Source organism: Microcaecilia unicolor, chromosome 7, assembly GCF_901765095.1.
Source record: "Microcaecilia unicolor chromosome 7, aMicUni1.1, whole genome shotgun sequence".
NCBI lineage: Eukaryota > Metazoa > Chordata > Amphibia > Gymnophiona > Siphonopidae > Microcaecilia > Microcaecilia unicolor.
The window spans coordinates 233,417,058-233,435,780 of record NC_044037.1 but is presented as its reverse complement, the minus strand read 5'-3'; the positions used below and the strand labels follow the sequence as shown (position 1 = coordinate 233,435,780).

The window sequence follows — 18,723 nt, the reverse complement described above, 5'->3', positions numbered from 1 at the left end:
ATCTATAAGTATACTTTCCACACGGTAAAGTATTTTTCTGCACGATAATTGTATGGGAACATGCTGGAAATACCCTCAACAGTTATCACCCAGGAAGTGCAAAACCTTACAGCAAAAAGACTCTATCTGTGTTATTTCTAGGGCCTCTATTCTTAGGGGTTTATAAATTGTAAATTTGGGTATTCATTTGTTATCTAAGTAGGGATTCATTCAGATTATAAACGTTTTCAAGATGTGTGCCATTGCCAAATACCATTTCAGTGACACTGTTCATGTTTAGCGGATTCTTTACAGTTTTCAGCAATATATCTAGGAGTGGTATTTAAGTAGAGTACATATGTATTGAGTACTTCGCATAAGGATCCCTGAAGAAGGCATTATTTATTATTATTTTTTTGCTGAAACACTGCTGGATTATCTATAGCTATATCTTGAAGTACCTATTGTACACTACTCTTTACTGGACATTGGACACTCTTACCGGATATTGTTTCCTGAAGACATTTTTTAATAAATTGAACCATTTAATGACATCCTGTCTTGTGGTGTTTGGTTCCGTCTGTTTTGTTTCTTTGTTTGCATTGCTTACGGGAGGATTTTTGTTTCCCCTTTTTTGTTTGCCTCAGTTTCCTGTCACAAGTGCCTTTTTCTCAATGGCCTTGGCTTCTGCCCCTTTTCCTGCTGTTTATCCCCGCCTGCCCTCAGTGTGCTAAAGTACCTCAAGCCCTGTAAACAGATTTACTGCACCTTTTCTTGTCAACTGTAGATAGCACTGCTTGTCACTACACAGACATTAATTTAGGCAATACAGACTTAAATACTTTTACCAAGTTACCGACTTCTCAGCAGCTGAGTTCATAGTCCCCCTGGTCTGAAGGTTGATCTGAATCAGTTGAGAAAATTTTCCATGTTTGACAGAGTTCCTTGGTTCAGTTATGACTTCAATTCTGTGAGTGACTGGTTTATTTGTATTAAAGAACAGTAGAAACTAAGGTTCAAATCAAGTTCTGGTGAATATTGACAACTGGTTTAGTTCTCTACCATATTACTGTGCTGGGCATTGCAGAAGAGGCAATATTCAGTCCACAATTCAGATAACTTATTCAGATAGTTTAGAACAGACTTTTCATGTCTGATAACAGACTGAATTTTTCCCTCTATTTGGATAGCTTCTAAGACTGCTGATGCTCTGCCCCAGCATTGTCAGGATGGTGCTGAGGTTATATGTAAGGATATTCGGAGGGACTATTCAGAAAGGGCCTCTGAATATCCTGGTCAGCAGCTGCAAATATCCGAATAAGTGCTTTTCAATATTGACCCAGTAGCTTGATTTATTAATCTTGATACACCAACTTATGGGGACCTGTCAAAGGGGTTTACAAAATAATTTAAAAACAACTCATAAATCTGCTCTGTGCAGATTTACTTCATTACCTTACTGGAAGCAAGATGTTAGTTCCTGTAAGCTATCCCCATGACACTGTGTAAGGCTTTGCTATTCCTTCACATTTTCAGGTAAGGATCCTTTGTGTTTATCCACTTATATTTTCAAGTCTGTTACCATTTTAGCTTCTATCACCTCTCCATTTTGTTTGCCTTTGTGTGAACCTATATTGATAGTGTAGAAAATCAAGTGTGACTTAATAAGTAAATAGCCTATCTATATCTTTTTGGAGGTAAAACCTCCAGAAATGAAAAGAACGTTCTAGATGTGGTTTCTCCAATGACATTCGTAGGAGCTTTATTACCTTTTTTTCTGCTAATTATGGACCCTGTTTACTAAGGCACGCTAGCGTTTTTAGCTCATGCTAAAATTAACGTACACTAAACACTAGAGCCATCCATAGGAATATATGGGTGTCTTTTGAATTTAGCACGCCCTTAGCACAGCTTAGTAAACAGGGCCCTATATGTCTCCCTATGCACCCCAGCATCTCCAGCCTTATCACACTGTTTTGCTACCTTTGGATCTTTCAGTTTTTAAAAAGGGTTCCAGGGGTGATCTGGGAAATTACAGACCAGTAAGTCTGACGTCAGTGTTAGGCAAAATAGTGGAAACTGTTATAAAGGATAAGATTACTGAACATGGTTTAATGGTACAACATCAACATGGATTCAGCCATGGGAAGTCTTGCCTCACCAATTTGCTTCATTTCTTTGAAAGCGTGAATAAATATGTGGATAAAGGTGAGCAGGTTGATACAGTTTATTTAGATTTTCAGAAAGCTTTTGACAAAGTCCCTCATGAGAGTCTCCTGAGAAAATTAAAAACCCATGGGATAGGAGGCAATATTCTGTTGTGGGTTAGGAATTGGTTAATGTATAGAAAACAGAGGGTAGGGTTAAATGGCCATTTCTCTCAGTAAGTGAATAGTGGAGTTCCTCAGGGATCTGTACTAGGACCAGTACTATTTAACATATTTATAAAATATCTATAAATGGGAATGACAGGCAAGGTGATTAAATTTGCAGATGACACAAAACTATTCAAAGGTTTGGGAAGAAAAATTGTGTGGTGTCCTTTTAAAATGGGATATTTTAAAATCTAAAATTATAGGGATGTGAAGTAAGGTGTGCGTGAGCGGTATGACGAATATGAATTAAATTGAATGTAATTTACTATCAAAATAGTTTAAAAATGGCATTACTTCATTATTCTCTATGGGAAAATTTAAAACCAAAATGGAGAATATAGAATGTTAAAGTAAGGTTCCAAGGATGGATGGTTAAAAAAAACCTCTGGATTCTATATATGCCTTGATTGGTTGAAGATCAGGTGACCAAGCCAAGCCAATGTTTCTGTAGTAATGTCTCCTGTCCTTAGACAGTTGATAAGAATTCTGGACCTTGAAGAGAGTAGATGTGTGTGAAGGTGTCTGCTCTCTGTGTGAGATTGAGGCCTAGAACAGTTGGTCAGTGGTGAGAGGAATCTGGTCTCTACATAAGTGAAAGAGAGCAAGAAAGAAAATGAAGCATTAATAAAAAAAAATCTCTCTCTCTCTCTCTCTCTCTCTCTCTATATATATATATATAAGTGAATATATTTAGGTGGGTTGGTTATGGTTTCTGAGTGAAAATTTAAAAAAAAAGTAAAAGTATGTATCATTAGGGCTGATGTGAGGGGTTTTGACAGGTGTGATGTTATTGGCTTTTAAAAGAAGATAATATAGAGAACCAAAACTATCTCTATCAAAGTGAGATCTTGTGTGACAAAGGAAAAAGTATTTAATGAATGTAGCTTAAGTGAAGGCTCTTTGTTGTGACACTTTTTGCTGAATGGACTTTGAGAACCTTTTTGCTGGGGAAAGTGCTGGAACTTTTGCCCAAGGATTAGTGGTCTTGATGAACTCGGGGAGGAAAGGATTTGGACTGTGGAACTCAGGGCTGGGTTAATACCTGTGAGAAAAGAGCTTGTTTTCTGTTTTTCTTTTTGTTGCTGAGTTGAAACTACAAGAGTGCTGGAGCTGTGTACTAAGCCCGGGGAGGCATATAGACCCAGGGAAGAGACTGTTTCTAATTCAATACAGGAAATTTCTGACTGGTTTGATATTATTTGAACTGCCAAGTATCCAGAGTTACCTGGTAAACCTGGTGTGGAGTTGGGCCCAGGTCTGGGAAAGTCGAAACACAGCCAAGCGGCGTGGGAAGTGTTTACAATTGGTGTTAGAAATGGGATCTGCTGAACCTTCATGCGTGTGGAGAACCAGAGGACGGGAGCCTGGCCAGCGGACGTTGTGAGAGGCGATTCAGAAGACCGGTCTGGAGGATATTACTGACAGGCGCATGTTTTCCTCTTTCTGGTAAGCACATACCAAAGCAACAGGAATTGCTGTTTGTTCTGCAGATCCTGGGAAGGGGAAACAAGTCAAAGCGGCCGCACTTGAGTTGTGCTTTTCTTTTTGGTCTTTTTTAGGTGGGAAGATGGAGCAGGAGCAGTATGGACCCGAAGGAACTGTTCCAGTGGATGACCCACCAGTTTCAGAAGCAGCAGGAGTTGGCCCAGAAAGTGATGGAGGACTCATTGGCTGCTGCCAGGGCCCAGCAGCAGACCTTGCTGGACATGTTCCAAGACTTTTTGAAGAAGGACGGAGTGTCTGGTAGGAGACAAGGTTTCTCCCTAGAGCCAAGTGGAACGGATGGGGCTTCGGGAATGGTAGGACCACCCAACCTTAATTTGCTTTCTTGGGGCAAACTCTCTGAAACAGATAATGTGGATGATTTTCTTTGTGCTTTTGAGAGGGTTGCTACGGCCGCAGGGTGGCCGCTGGAGCAATGGGCCATACGCCTAGCCCCGGGGAGGCCCTGGCCACCTTCAAGAATCTCCCACCGAATGAGGCGGCGGACTATGTAAAATTAAAGGCCGCCATTCAAGACCGATTTGGGTTGAATAAGGGAGCCTATCACAGGAAATTTAGGGAAACTTGGTCTGGGGGGGAGACTCCTAGGGCTTTAGCCCAAAAACTAACAGATCTGGCCAAGAAGTGGCTTGAACCAGAGAATAAAACTGTGCAAGAGATAATGCACAGTTTTATTCTCTGGCTGATCCTTGAACAATAATTAGATGCCCTCCCTAGGGAGCTCAGGGTGGATGTGGTTAGAAGGGATTGTAGGACCCTGGAGGAGGCAGTGAAGAACATGGAGTATTTCCTTGAATCCCAGCAGGTGAGGAAGCCAGATACGGGAAAGGAAAATGGGACTTGATATACTGCCTTTCTGAGGTTTTTGCAACTACATTCAAAGTGGTTTACATATATTCAGGTACTTATTTTGTACCAGAGGCAATGGAGAGTTAAGTGACTTGCCCAGGGGCCTGGGAGGGGTGGAGGTGGGTCAGGGCATAAGCCTCCCTTCCCTAGGGTCCAAAAGGGGGAAGGGGAAAGGTTTCTGGTGCCAGAAGGAGGGTATAGAGAAAGGCTGTGTTATAAATGTGGGAGGAGAGGACATTACCGCAGAGATTGCCCCGGAAGGTTGTGGTTGGCCTCTCACTCGGATCAGGGAATATCGCCCTGGTATATGCAGCGGGTAGAGGTGGAGGGGATTCCTTGTGTAGCCCTGCTGGATTTGGGGGCCGATCAGACTATGATGTCTCGGGGGCTATGGCAGCGTATCCAGGGGAAAGGGGGCTCTTGAGAGAAGTCTTATAAAGGTGATGCAGCTATACAGTGTATTCATGGGGCTACCATCCGTTATGCTTTGCAGCGGGTGGGGATTAGGTGACCTTCGGGTAGGCATTTTCTTCCCGTAGCGGTCCTCCCCCAGTTACCCCTGGAATTAATATTAGGGCTTGGCTGGCCTCCTTTCTTCCAGTGTATAAAGGAGAAGGAGGCATTGGTTACTACACATGCTCAGGAGAAAAAAAAACAGGATAGGGAGCCGTCCCTCGAGCAGCTCTTCCCTTTTCACCCAGAGGTAGTCGCTGCACCTGGAAAGACCCGGAAAGGTAGGGCTCTTAAGAGGGCTGCCCGTAGGATCAGGAAGCAGACTATGGACAGGGTTGAACGGGAGGAGGAGTTCCCCACAGAGCCAAGCCTTCTTAGGGAACAATTTCCCCAGTTCCATAGGAAGCAAGAATCTGACCCATCCTTAAAGTTTTCCCTAGAGCAAGCAGGAAAGGAGGGGTGTGGACAGCCACCCTAGGTTTCTCCTAGAGAATGGCCTATTCCGCCTAGCGAAGGGGAATGGAGGAGATGAAGTGAAAAAAGCAGCTAGTGGTTCCTAGGGCGTTTAGGCAGTTAGTGATCCGGCTAGCTCATGACCATCCTCTTGCGGGGCATAAAGGAGTGTAAAATACCCTAGCCCAGGTTTTAAATCGTTTCTATTGGCCTGGGGTTTATAAAGAGGTAGAACTGTACTGCAATTCTTGTAAGAACTGTCAGAAGGTAACGGATAAGTTTCCTAGGTCTGTTCCTTTGTGCCCTCTCCCGCGAATGGGGCAAACCATAGCTCGTCTTGCTATGGATATAGTGGGGCCCATTATTAAGTCTATCCGTGGTTATTCTTATATTTTAGTAGTCATGGATACGGCTACCTGGTTTCCCTGGGCGATTCCTTTGCATAACATCTCTGCAAAACTAATTGCCGCAGAATTGATTTGTATATTTTGTGAGGTGGGCTTCCTGAGGGAGGTGTTGACAGATAGGGATACCAATTTTATGTCCCATACCCTGGCCCAAGTCTGGGAGGCATTCCATATTAAGCATATATGTACATCAGCCTACCACCCTCAAACAAACGGGCTTGTGGAGCGCTTTAATAAGACCTTAAAATCTATGCTTAGAAGAGGCTTAGGGCAGGATTATAGAAACTGAGACCAACTCCTGCTTTTTGTGTTGTATGCCTATAGAGAGTGTGGGCAGGCTTCGTTGGGGGGTGTCCCCTTTTGAACTCATGTTTGGGCACTTACCGCGGGGGGGTCCTAGATATTTTAAAGGAACAACGGATGCCTCCGGACCCAGAGGACCGAACAGTTGTATCCTATTTGCGGGACTTAAAGGGACGCCTCAGACGGTTAGGAGAGTACTCACAAGAAAGACTAAAGCAAAGTCAGGAGCGCCAGAAGGCGTATTATGACAAGGGTGCAGTAGAACGTGAGTTTCAGGTGGGGAACAATGTCCTGATTATGGTTTCAGGATCCCCACATAAATTCACGGCTAGGTGGAAAGGGCCATTGACTGTGCAGCGCAAGTTATGTCCCTATACCTATGAGGTACAAAATGACCAAGAGCGTAGGCAAACCTACCACATTAATTTAATGAAACTTTGGCATGAAAGGGCTGTACTTATGGCTAATTTAAGGGAGGAGCAAGAAGAGGAGTTAGGTCTACAGATATTGGAAATTTTTAAATCCAAGAAGCTAGACATTAACTCTCATCTGCACCCTAGCAGCAGGAGGATTTAGCCCAGATTTTAGATGAGTTCAAAGATGTGTTGACCTCATGTCCCGGAGAAACTCACCTACTTTACCATGAGGTTATAACGGAGCCCGGGAAGGTGGTTAGGCAACGACCATATAGGCTATCTCCCCAGAAAAAGCAGGAGGTTATCAAGCAGGTTCGCGAGATGTTAAAGTTTGCGGTTATTGAAGAATCCTATAGCCCCTGGTCAAGTCCCATGGTTCTAGTTCCCAAGTCTTATGGGACCTGGAGGTTTTGCATTGATTTTAGGCAAGTTAATGCCGTTTCCACCTTAGATGCTTACCCCATGCCCAGGATTGATGAGCTGTTGGATCGCTTGGGTCCTGCACAATATCTTACCACACTGGATTTGGCCAAGGGTTATTGGCAAATTCCCCTCACCCTGGAGTCTCGTCCGAAAACGGCTTTCAGCACAGCAGTGGGGTTATTCCAGTTTGTGCATTTGCCATTTGGGTTGAATTCTGTGGCAGCTAGCTGTCAACGCTTGCTGGATCAGGTCTTGCACCCCCATCAGGACTATGCGGCCACCTATGGGGACGATGTTGTTATCCATAGTCCTGACTGGGAGACCCATATTAAGCAAGTGAGGGCAGTTCTGAGATCTTTTAGGAAGGCCGAGTTAACCTTGAATCCCCAGAAGTGCCACTTTGCTCAGAGGGAGGTTAGGTACTTGGGATATAAAGTAGGACAGGGAGAAGTTAGACCCCTTTTAGACAAGGTCAAGAGTATTAAGGAATTCCCAGTGCCCAGTGTGAAGAAGCAGTTAAGGGGGTTCCTTAGGCTAATTGGATATTACAGGAGGTTCATACCCCACTTTGCCACGCTCTCAGCTCCCCTGTCTGACATGCTCAAGAATAATAGACCCAACTACAACTCCCAGGTTCCCAGGGGGAGGAGGAGGAGGAGGAGGCTTTTGAGCAGGCTCATGATAGCAGCTGGGGAGAGGGGAGAGGCAGATAGATCCTATGGAATGGATGCCTGAGGAGGTGATTACCAAGGCCAACGAGGTTGGTGAAGGAATGCAGGTAGAGCCCATGGATACTTCTGCCTTAGCCCAGGTGGAAAAGGGGCAATCTCAGGACCTGTTAGCAACCTCGATTAACCGGTCAATTCAATTCTTTGAGAGAAAAGCACAGAGAAGTATCTGAGCAGATTCCCTGGGGAAGAAGCTTCCACCTGGACCTGGGCTCAAGCATAACCCTTGGGGAGGATACCAGGAGTTAATGGCTGGTATGAATGGGAGGGGGTCCCCTTTCCTCAGGTTACTCTGAGGTGAGGGTTTGCTAGGGTGAGTGTGAAGCGCGCAGCAGAACCTTTTTTGCTGAATGAACTTTGGGGAACTTTTGGGTGAAAGAACTTTGGGGCTTTTTTGCTGAATGGACTTTGGAAACCTTTTTGCTGAGGAAAATGCTGGAACTTTTGCCCAAGGATTAGTGGTCTTGATAAACTCGGGGAGGAAAGGATTTGGACTGTGGAACTCAGGGCTGGGTTAATACCTGTGGGAAAAGAGCTTGTTTTCTGTTTTCCTTTTTGTTGTTGAGTTGAAACTACAAGAGTGCTGGAGCTGTGTACTAAGCCCGGGGAGGCATATAGACCCAGGGAAGAGACTGTTTCTAATTCAATACAGGAAATTTCTGACTGGTTTGATATTATTTGAACTGCCAAGTATCCAGAGTTACCTGGTAAACCTGGTGTGGAGTTGGGCCCAGGTCTGGGAAAATCGAAGTACAGCCAAGCGGCGTGGGAAGTGTTTACAGTGTATTATGACAGTACCCTGAGAGTGAGTGAGGAGAATAGTCCTGAAAGCTGAAGGTGGTGGATGTGTGTTGATGTCTATGTGAATGAAAAGACTAGTGAAGAGTTTGAAAAAAAAAATTATTGTGATCACTCAGTGAAGAGAGGTTCAGATCTCCAATACTGAGGAGAAGCCTGAAGAAAGGTTTTGAGCTGTTTTAAAACAAGATATTATAAATTTATGTTAATGTTCTTAGTGCTGTCGCTGTGACTTAAGATAAAAGGTTTAAACGTAAGGTGGCAAGAACAGAGAGGAGGGCTGTCGGGGAGCTGGGGGGGGGGGAGAGGGACCAAGAGCTGCCTACAGCCGGGTTGTGCCGGCCCTGCGTTCGGTTGGGCAGTGCCCCCCTCCCTCACCCCCTCAACCTACGCCCATGCTAGCCAGGCCAAGTTAGGGCAGCTTTTGAGGTATCCTAACTTGGCCAGGTTAGCTATGTGGGTCCCAGCACTGAATGTAGCCAGCACCCACAAAACTGATGGCTCCTCCCTTGTAGTGCACCTTGTGCCATTCCTGACCCACCACTTTTAACATGGGCTGTCAGAGACAGTATTCAACAGAACTGCCCAGTTTAGTGCCACTGAATATCAGTGGCTGGTCAGCTCACTGCGATTTAAGTGGACTGGAGCCTCTCTTGCCTGCTTAAATTGCTCCATTTCTAACAGTACACATATATAGAGAGAGAGAGGTAAAGAAGGGTATCTCCTCTGGTTCCTCAATGCTACCTGTAGGAAGAGGAGAACAGTCATAACCCACAGTCTATTGGGTCCTGCTGTAGCTATATTCATGATCAGAGAGCAGCTGTTCAAACCAGGAAATGGGCATGACATAGGAAGAATATTCATTAGCAGTGTAGTACATTTTAAGGAGCATTTTCTAAAATACCACTGGAATTCAGCCCTTCCCGACCTAGATGTGTCAAGTCCAGTCTCTCTCTTCTATGTATAAGGGGGCTTCACTTGTTCTGTCACAGATTTAAGTGAGTTAAACCCCTTATGATGACACCAAGTTAGTTTGTTCACAGCCTGTAGAAAACCTGCTGAATGAGACATTGTATTTTACAGAAACTCAGCTTCCTGGCTTGAAGGTAATATAAATGAAGTGCAGGTAAGTGGCAAGAAAAAGAAAATACTAATGCATTTGCTAATAATGTGGTAAGACATAAAACACGTGGAAAAAAAAGGTAGTAGCACTTGCCTTGCCCACTCAATGACTAATCTTATAGTCAAATTAGGAAAAAAGAAAAAGATTTCCTTAGTATTTTTGCTCAGAACTTATCATTAATTATAATGAGCATCCAGTCACTACCTTGACAGGCATCATTCAAGGATTTCTAACGGTAACCTTAAATAGACACCTACCCCCCTAATCCTATAAAAATTAAATAGACACCTACTACCTAATCCTATAAAAGTTAAATAGACACCTACCCCACTAATTCCTATAAAAGTTGCTAAAAATTGTGCACACAAATTTGGGCGCACACCCAATTTGTGCATGCAATTTAATTGAATATCAAGCCAATTAGTGTCAATAATTGGCATTTTAACAAGCAATTATTGGCACTAATTAGATTTAATTGGAACTTACATGTGCAAATTTAGGCACAGGATCTGAACCTAAATTTTACACATGAATAAAAAGAAAGGGATGCAGAAATGGGTGATCATGGGTAGAACGGAGGTGTTCCTAGAATTTACGCACGCTGTTATAGAATAATGGCGATACACACCTAATTTAGATGTGTACATTTGCACCACATTTCAGTTGGTGCAAATGGCCATGCCTAAAATTAGGCGTGAGTTCTGGATGTAATTACTATTCTATAAATCACACCTAATTTTAAGCGTGGTTTATAGAAAAATGCTTTTGTCAGTGCTGAAGTTTTAAGCACCATATATAGAATCTAGCCCGTACTATGTCAAACTGTTTCCGGCAAAACCTTTCGGCAGGTGCCTCTACAAAGCCAATCAATGATTACCTGAAATGTAGTGTTGTTTAAGTCATTTACAATCAAGGAAGTACACTATACAATATTTTCTGTTTTGCCTGGAAACAAAATACCTAACAGTGATTTAAAAGATAATGTAAGTGGTATACTAATGAATTGTCCCTGGAGATCATAGCTATATGAGAAAACAGCTGATAGAAATCATTAACTACAAAAAAAAAATTTGTAACTGTAGTGCCAGCCTGAGGGTAAGTGGAAAATTTAAGTCTGCTTAACCCATAAGTCAACATACAAATTTAGCCTTTGTTTATAACCTGCATGGAAAATGAGGCATCCTTTTAACTAATCAGGTAATACAGATTTTATCAGTGAAGTAGATGCATGTGAACACCAGAATTGAAAATTGCTAAATTTTCTTCTTCTACTTCTTTGGGTTTTAATGGCGTCATTAACCCTTTGGATATTGAGTTCTATGATAAACTCATAATACACATAATATACTGAAAAATATTCAAAAAGAGTTATGTATTACCGACAGCAGATAAATGTATAAGAGAGGAAATTATCAAAGTGCGGTAAAAGTAGACAATTTAGCAAGGGAGCTAGCTACCAGCTGGTGGTAGCTGAGTACCACAGATTACTGACTTCCATGGTACAGCAATAATGCTACTTGTAATTAACCTTGCAAGTAACATTATTGTTCCATCCTAGAAGCACTGGTCCTCAAAGCCACGGCCTGATGTTCCTGGGCATCTTTAAAAGGGCTGACATAAAGTCGAGGCATAACGTTATACAGATATTCTATCCATAAATTAGATTTTTAGTAGGCTATGCATTAGGCCAGCATAAATTGCTTTTAAACTTGGGGAAAGGTAGGCTTAGAGTTAAATACGTAACCTCACTGACTTTATTTTAAGTTCCATATCATCATGCTGATCAATCCATAGACTGGTGGGTTGTGTCCATCTACCAGCAGGTGGAGATAGAGAGCAATCCTTTTGCCTCCCTATATGTGGTCATGTGCTGCCGGAAACTCCTCTTCTGTATGTTCTCTATCTCAGCAGGTGGTGGTCACACACAGCAGCAGCTCTGGCTAGGCCTCCAAGCCTAATTTTTAGGTTTTGTTGAGTGCCTGGGGTTGAGGGCTCTTCTTGAGCAAGTGCAAACCTGGTGGCGCCAGGTCCCTCCTTTTCTCCCCCCTCCCGCTGGCTCCGTTAAAAAAAAAAAAAAAAAATTTGGGACGTCCTTAAGGGCGTTTATTTCGACGTTTATTTAAACGTTTATTGCAGCTACTCACTGGGACACCAGGTCGTTACAGCTCGGAGCGAGAAGCAGGTAATTTTTACCTTTTTATAGCGGGCAGGGGGTTCCCCGATTGATCTCCACGTGGCCTATGGCGTCGGAGGGCGAGGGCGCGAAGAATCGCTCCCCGGACCGCGTGTGCGCTTCTAGCGGGGATGCGGGGGTTTTAAAGTCTGATTCGCCCTTGTTGGGTGTCAGTTTGGAGGCCGTCAGTGTCCCGGATCTTCCTCCGGCGCGGCGGTTTTTCCCGTCATAAACGCCCATCCCCCGCTGCTCGCCTCCGCCATCTTGGCCGGCCACTCTGCTCGGACGGCTTCTTCTTGGGCCGCCCTTGAGCTGGGAGACGTTCATGCCATGGCCGCCCTTGATTTGGGCGACGGCAAAAAAGCGGCTAAAGTTAAGCGCCGTTCTTCCCGCGCGGCTCCTTCGCGGAGTGTCGCGCCGGACGCCATCTTGGATGCGCAGCATGTTGCTCCCCCGCTCTTGCGAGCGCCGGTTGAGGGTGCGTCTAGGGCTGTGGCCCAGGCTGCTGAAATACACAGTCTGGGGGGTTTCTCCCCCAAGTTTATTTTGCTGCTGCATCAGGCTTTCCTTATGCAAAACGCTGCCCCTTCTCCCTTGTCCGATAACGGGGTTGAGGCCCCCGGAAGTAAACGCCCTCGGGTGGATTCCCAGGCCTTAGAGGACGCTGTTTCCTCTGATGTAGATGAGGGCAGCGTATCTGAGTTCTCCCAACGGTCCTTTGGGGATTCCTTGGAGGAGACGGATTCCCGCTCGGATGGAGCGGATGACCCCTCTGCAGCGCGGATCTTTCGCTCAGAGGATTTGCCCAACCTGTTACTGCAGGCCATGAGCATTTTGAAGATTTCCTCGCCAGAGGACGTCTCTCCCTCAGCCCCTGTTGGCTCTGCCTTTATTCTGCTGGGGACGAAGCGCCCGCCTAGAACCTTCCACGTGCATGATGCCAAGCACACCTTAATTTTGGCTTAATGGGATGTTCCGGAAGCGAGCCTCAAAGTGGCTAGGGCTATGTCCCGCCTCTATCCTTTGCCTGAAAGTGAACGTGAGGCCTTTCTTTGGCCTACCGTGGATTCTTTAATCACTGCGGTGACTAAGAAGACGGCGTTGCCGGTGGAAGGTGGCACGGCCCTAAAGGACGCCCAAGACAGAAGATTGGAAGCGGCTTTAAGGTCGTCCTTCGAGGCGGCTGCCTTAAGTTTGCAGGCCTCAGTTTGCGGCTCCTATGTGGCCAGGGCGTGCCTGACGATGGTGCAGCAGGCTTCCCCCTCGGATCCTTCCTTGAGGGCTGACTGGCCGGCCCTGGAATCGGGCTTGGCTTATTTGGCAGACTTACTGTATGATGTCTTGAGAGCCTCGGCTAAAGGCACGGCTCAGACAGTCTCTGCGCGGCGCTGGCTTTGGCTGAAACATTGGTCTGCGGACCACGCCTCTAAGTCCTGCCTGGCTAAGTTGCCTTTTAAAGGCAAGCTGCTCTTTGGGGTCGAGCTGGATAAAATCGTGACCGATCTCGGCACATCTAAGGGCAAGAGGTTACCAGAGGTCAGGGCTCGGGCCAGTGCTCGCCCCGGTATCTCCAGAGGACGGTTTCAAGAAGCCCGTCGGTACCGCCCGGGCAAGTCTGGCTCCTCTGCCCCCTCTTCCTTCAAAAGGAACTTCTCCCCCAAGCAGCATTCCTTTCGCAGAGACCGCCGTCCCGGAGGTACGCCCTCCGGTCCTCCCCCAGGGTCTCGTACCCAATGACGGGGTCCTGGTCCATGGCCCAGTGCAGATTGGAGGACGCCTGTCCTCGTTTCTGGGCGAGTGGACCAAAGTAACTTCAGACGCTTGGGTGCTGGAAGTCATCAGAGACGGCTACAAGTTAGAGTTCTGCCGACCCTTAAGAGACGGGTTTGTACTCACTCCCTGCAAGTCTCCGGTCAAAGCTGTGGAAGTGCAGCAGACCTTGGACAACCTGATCCGCCTGGGTGCGGTCGTTCCGGTGCCAGAAAATCAAACTGGCAAGGGACGTTACTCCATTTACTTTGTGGTACCAAAGAAAGGAGGTTCTGTCCGGCCTATCCTCGACCTCAAAGGGGTCAATCGGGCCTTGAAAGTGCGGCACTTTCGCATGGAGACTCTCCGCTCTGTTATAGCGGCAGTGAAGGCAGGAGAGTTCTTGGCTTCCTTGGACATCAAGGAAGCGTACCTGCATATTCCCATCTGGCCTCCTCATCAACGCTTTCTGCGTTTTGCAGTCCTGGGCCGACACTTCCAGTTCAGAGCCCTCCCTTTCGGGTTGGCTACTGCTCCGCGGACCTTCTCCAAAGTAATGGTGGTCATCGCGGCCTTCCTGCGAAAGGAAGGAGTACAAGTCCATCCTTATCTGGATGACTGGTTGATCCGAGCCCCCTCTTATGCAGAGTGCGGCAAAGCTGTGGACCGGGTGGTTGCTCTTTTGAGCTCCCTGGGGTGGATCATCAACTGGGAGAAGAGCCAGCTGCGCCCGACTCAGTCCCTGGAGTATCTGGGAGTTCAATTCGACACCCAAGTGGGCAGAGTGTTCCTGCCAGACAATCGGATTGTCAAGCTTCAGGCTCAGGTGGACCAGTTCCTAGTAGCCTCTCCTCTTCGGGCTTGGGACTATGTGCAGCTGTTGGGCTCTATGACGGCCACGATGGAAGTAGTGCCCTGGGCCAGGGCTCATATGAGACCACTACAACACTCTCTGCTGCAGTGCTGGACTCCGATGTCGGAGGATTATGCTGTGCGCCTTCCCTTGGACCCAGCAGTGCGCAAGGCGCTGAGCTGGTGGATGCAGACAGACAGGTTGTCTGCAGGAATGCCTCTGGTGACCCCGGAGTGGATTGTCGTCACGACGGACGCCTCTTTGTCGGGCTGGGGAGCCCACTGCTTGGGAAGGACAGCGCAGGGGCTCTGGTCTCCTGCAGAGGCAAAGTGGTCTATCAACCTCCTGGAACTCAGAGCCATTCAGTTGGCGCTTTTGGAGTTCATCCCGGTACTGGCGTTGAAGCCAGTACGGGTCCTGTCGGACAATGCCACGGCTGTGGCCTATGTCAACCACCAGGGAGGTACCAAGAGCGCCCCTCTAGCCAAGGAGGCCATGAATCTATGCCAGTGGGCGGAAGCGAACCTGAAACAGCTGTCAGCGGCCCACATTGCCGGAGTCATGAATGTCAAGGCGGACTTTCTCAGTCGCCATACCTTGGAGCCCGGAGAGTGGCAGCTATCTGCTCAGGCGTTCTTGGACATCACGAAGCGCTGGGGCCAGCCGAGCCTAGATCTGATGGTGTCATCGGCCAATTGCCAAGTGCCGTGCTTTTTCAGCAGAGGATGGGACCCTCGATCCCTGGGAGTAGATGCTCTTCTCCAACAGTGGCCGTCACAAGAGCTTCTCTATGTGTTCCCGCCCTGGCCCATGTTGGGCAGGGTGCTAGACCGGGTGGCAAGGCATCCGGGCTGGATAATCCTGGTGGGTCCGGACTGGCCCAGACGTCCTTGGTATGCGGACTTGATCAGGCTCTCAGTCGACGATCCTCTGCGGCTGCCAGTGGAGCAGGGCCTGTTACATCAGGGTCCCGTGGTGATGGAGGATCCCTCCCCCTTTGGTCTTACGGCCTGGCTATTGAGCGGCAGCATCTGAGAAAGAAGGGCTTCTCAGACAAGGTCATCGCCACTATGCTGAGAGCGAGGAAGCGCTCTACTTCTACTGCTTACGCCAGGGTTTGGCGTATCTTTGCAGCGTGGTGTGAAGCAGGCTCACTTTCTCCCTTCACTGCTCCAATTTCTTCAGTGTTGGCGTTCCTGCAAGAAGGTCTGGAGAAAGGCCTGTCGCTCAGTTCCCTTAAAGTCCAGGTAGCGGCTCTGACTTGCTTCAGGGGGCCGCCTGAAGGGTGTTTCCCTGGCTTCGCAGCCAGATGTGGTGCGCTTTCTCTAGGGAGTTAATCACCTGCGCCCTCCTCTGCACTCAGTGGTGCCTGCGTGGAATCTCAACCTGGTGCTAAGAGCATTGCAGAAGCCGCCTTTTGAACCCTTGTCGAGGGCATCTCTGAAAGACCTGACGTTGAAAGCAGTCTTTTTGGTGGCTATCACTTCAGCCAGAAGAGTTTCCGAGCTCCAGGCGCTCTCATGTCGAGAGCCTTTTCTGCAGTTCACTGAGGCAAGAGTGACTATTCGCACAGTGCCTTCCTTCCTGCCCAAGATTGTTTCTCGCTTCCATGTGAATCAGCAGCTCTGTCTCCCTTCCTTTCGTAGGGAGGACTACCCAGAGGAATACTCTGCTCTCAAATATCTGGATGTGAGACGTGTCATCATCAGATACTTGGAAGTGACCAATGATTTCCGGAAATCGGATCATCTGTTTGTCCTGTTTGCAGGTCCTCGTAAGGGTCTGCAGGCTGCTAAGCCTACAGTGGCAAGATGGGTCAAGGAAGCCATTGCAGCGGCTTATGTGGCCGCGGGGAAGGTGCCGCCTATCCAGCTGAAGGCTCACTCCACTAGAGCTCAGGCGGCCTCGATGGCAGAGGCCGGGTCCGTCTCCTTGGAAGAGATTTGCAAGGCGGCAACTTGGGCTTCGGCCCATACCTTCTCCAGGCATTACAGCTTGACTGTGGCTGCTCGGGCGGAGGCCCGGTTTGGAGCTTCAGTGTTGCGGTCAGGGATTTCTATGTCCCGCCCTGGGTGAGTACTGCTTCGGTACATCCCACCAGTCTATGGATTGATCAGCATGATGATATGGAAGGTAAAATTATGTATCATACCTGATAATTTTCTTTCCATTAATCATAGCTGATCAATCCATAGCCCCTCCCAGATATCTGTACTGTTTATATTCTGGTTGCATTTCAGGTTCAAGTTTAGTCTTCAGTTCCTTTTCAGGAGGACTTCGTGTTCAAGTTTTTCAATGAATTCTTCAAGAGTTGAGACGAATTTGTGTTACAGTGAGCTGCTGCATTCCTCTCCCCTCCGTTTTACGGGACTGGATTGAGACTTAAATTCTGCCGGCGCTCCCTCCCGCTTCGTGCGGCAGTAGGGCAGTTTTGTACCCCTCCCGCTTCGGCGGTGTTAGGGTCAGTCAGCTCCTCCCGCGGTTGCAGGATAAGCCAGATCCCCCCGCATCGGCGGGTGTGGTGTCCCTCCCCCGCTCCGCGGGGATGAGCTGGACGGATTCCCCTCCCCCACTTGTGTGGGGATGAGCTGGGTTAATTCCCCTCCCCCGCTTCGGCGGTGGTGAGCTGGGCAGAGTGTCCCTTCGTGGGTGTAATTCTCTAAGTGCTGAGTCCTGCGGATGGAGCTTGGATATCGACATACTGAGGAGTTTCCGGCAGCACATGACCACATATAGGGAGGCAAAAGGATTGCTCTCTATCTCCACCTGCTGGTAGATGGACACAACCCACCAGTCTATGGATTGATCAGCTATGATTAATGGAAAGAAAATTATCAGGTATGATACATAATTTTACCTTACTCTGCTCACTTAGCACAGGCAGTTTAAGGAATATATATATATATACTACAAATCTCACAGTGCTGTGGAATATAAGTTCAAAATGAGAAGTAGCCCAAAAGCAGTGTTGCAAGTTCCATAATGCACCAGGATAGGGTGGTTAGAAATCCACGAGTAGCTTCAAATGTCCAGGCTGGAACTGTCAACCATGCCATCTCTCTGTAGTACTTATCTGGGAAAGCAGACAGCCTGGCCTGGCTCAGTGACCAGGGTATGAACATTGGCCCCTGAACATCAAATATGTATATTGTGGTTTTCACAACAAGGAGGTTTACGTACAGGAGATGACATCATATTCCCAAGGGCACATGGCACACACACACAACAAGGTGGTTTTACATTTACTTCAATGCAGCCACTGTTATATGTGAACATCCTCAGATCTGTCGTTTAGCTGTTGAGAGCATCAGCCTCCTCCTCATGCAGGAGTTTTTTCTCAAGTCCAGTTCTAGAGTACCTCTTGCCAGTCAGTTTTTCATAATATCCACATTGAATGTGCATGAAAACGTTTAGATTACAGTGCATCTATTATATGCCAATCTCTGTCATACATATTCATTGTGGATATCCAGAAAACCTGACTGACAAGGGGCACTCCAGGACTGGACCTAGGGAAGCAGTATCTCAGAGCACAAAATGTCTAAGATAGGCATGTCCCCTTGCCACTACAGAATACTCGTTGGTGTCCAAATATGAGACAGCTGGTGATATGGGAATGTGATAATCATGTTCACATGTGTTCAGGAATACTGGTTAAGTGATCCCTTGTAAACAAGGTGGAAAACATGGCTATCCAGAGTCAAAGGCTATGTTAACACATACCTGCACCTTCATAGGCTGAGTCTAGGTCTTCACGCAGGCCTTCAAAGTATGCTGGCCCCAGCCGTTGAACCAGCTCCGCCTCTAGTTCTGTCAGCTCTATGTCACAGGGCAGTCCTCCTTCAGTTTCCAGGGAATGGGCCCTTATAATGGCCCTCTTTCTTTTTCCATTTTCAAGTCTCTAAACCTATGTTTGATTTGGTCCATGGTCCATGGAGCCACACCTAACTTGTTAATGGCCCTGGTGATGGTGGCTAAAATAACATTTTTAGAGGCACTGGAGAGACTCATAATTAGCCAATACCTTCCTGAGAAGAAGATTGTTCTCCTCTTCTGAAAAGTGAATGGCTCTGATTCGCTTCTGCTCACTGGCATGGCATCTTCTTGATGGCTGCTTTCCTCTGTATGCTGGTCCAGA

At 47.1% G+C, this 18,723-nt stretch overlaps 1 long non-coding RNA gene across 1 annotated transcript; it reads left to right on the top strand.

The window, feature by feature from the left end:
* Positions 1 to 1,847: 1,847 nt before the first annotated feature.
* LOC115474254 lies at positions 1,848 to 18,427 on the top strand. Its single transcript, XR_003942830.1, has 3 exons — positions 1,848 to 1,857; positions 16,902 to 16,911; positions 18,000 to 18,427. It is a non-coding gene; the product is annotated as an uncharacterized LOC115474254 (long non-coding RNA).
* The last annotated feature ends 296 nt before the right edge of the window (positions 18,428 to 18,723 follow it).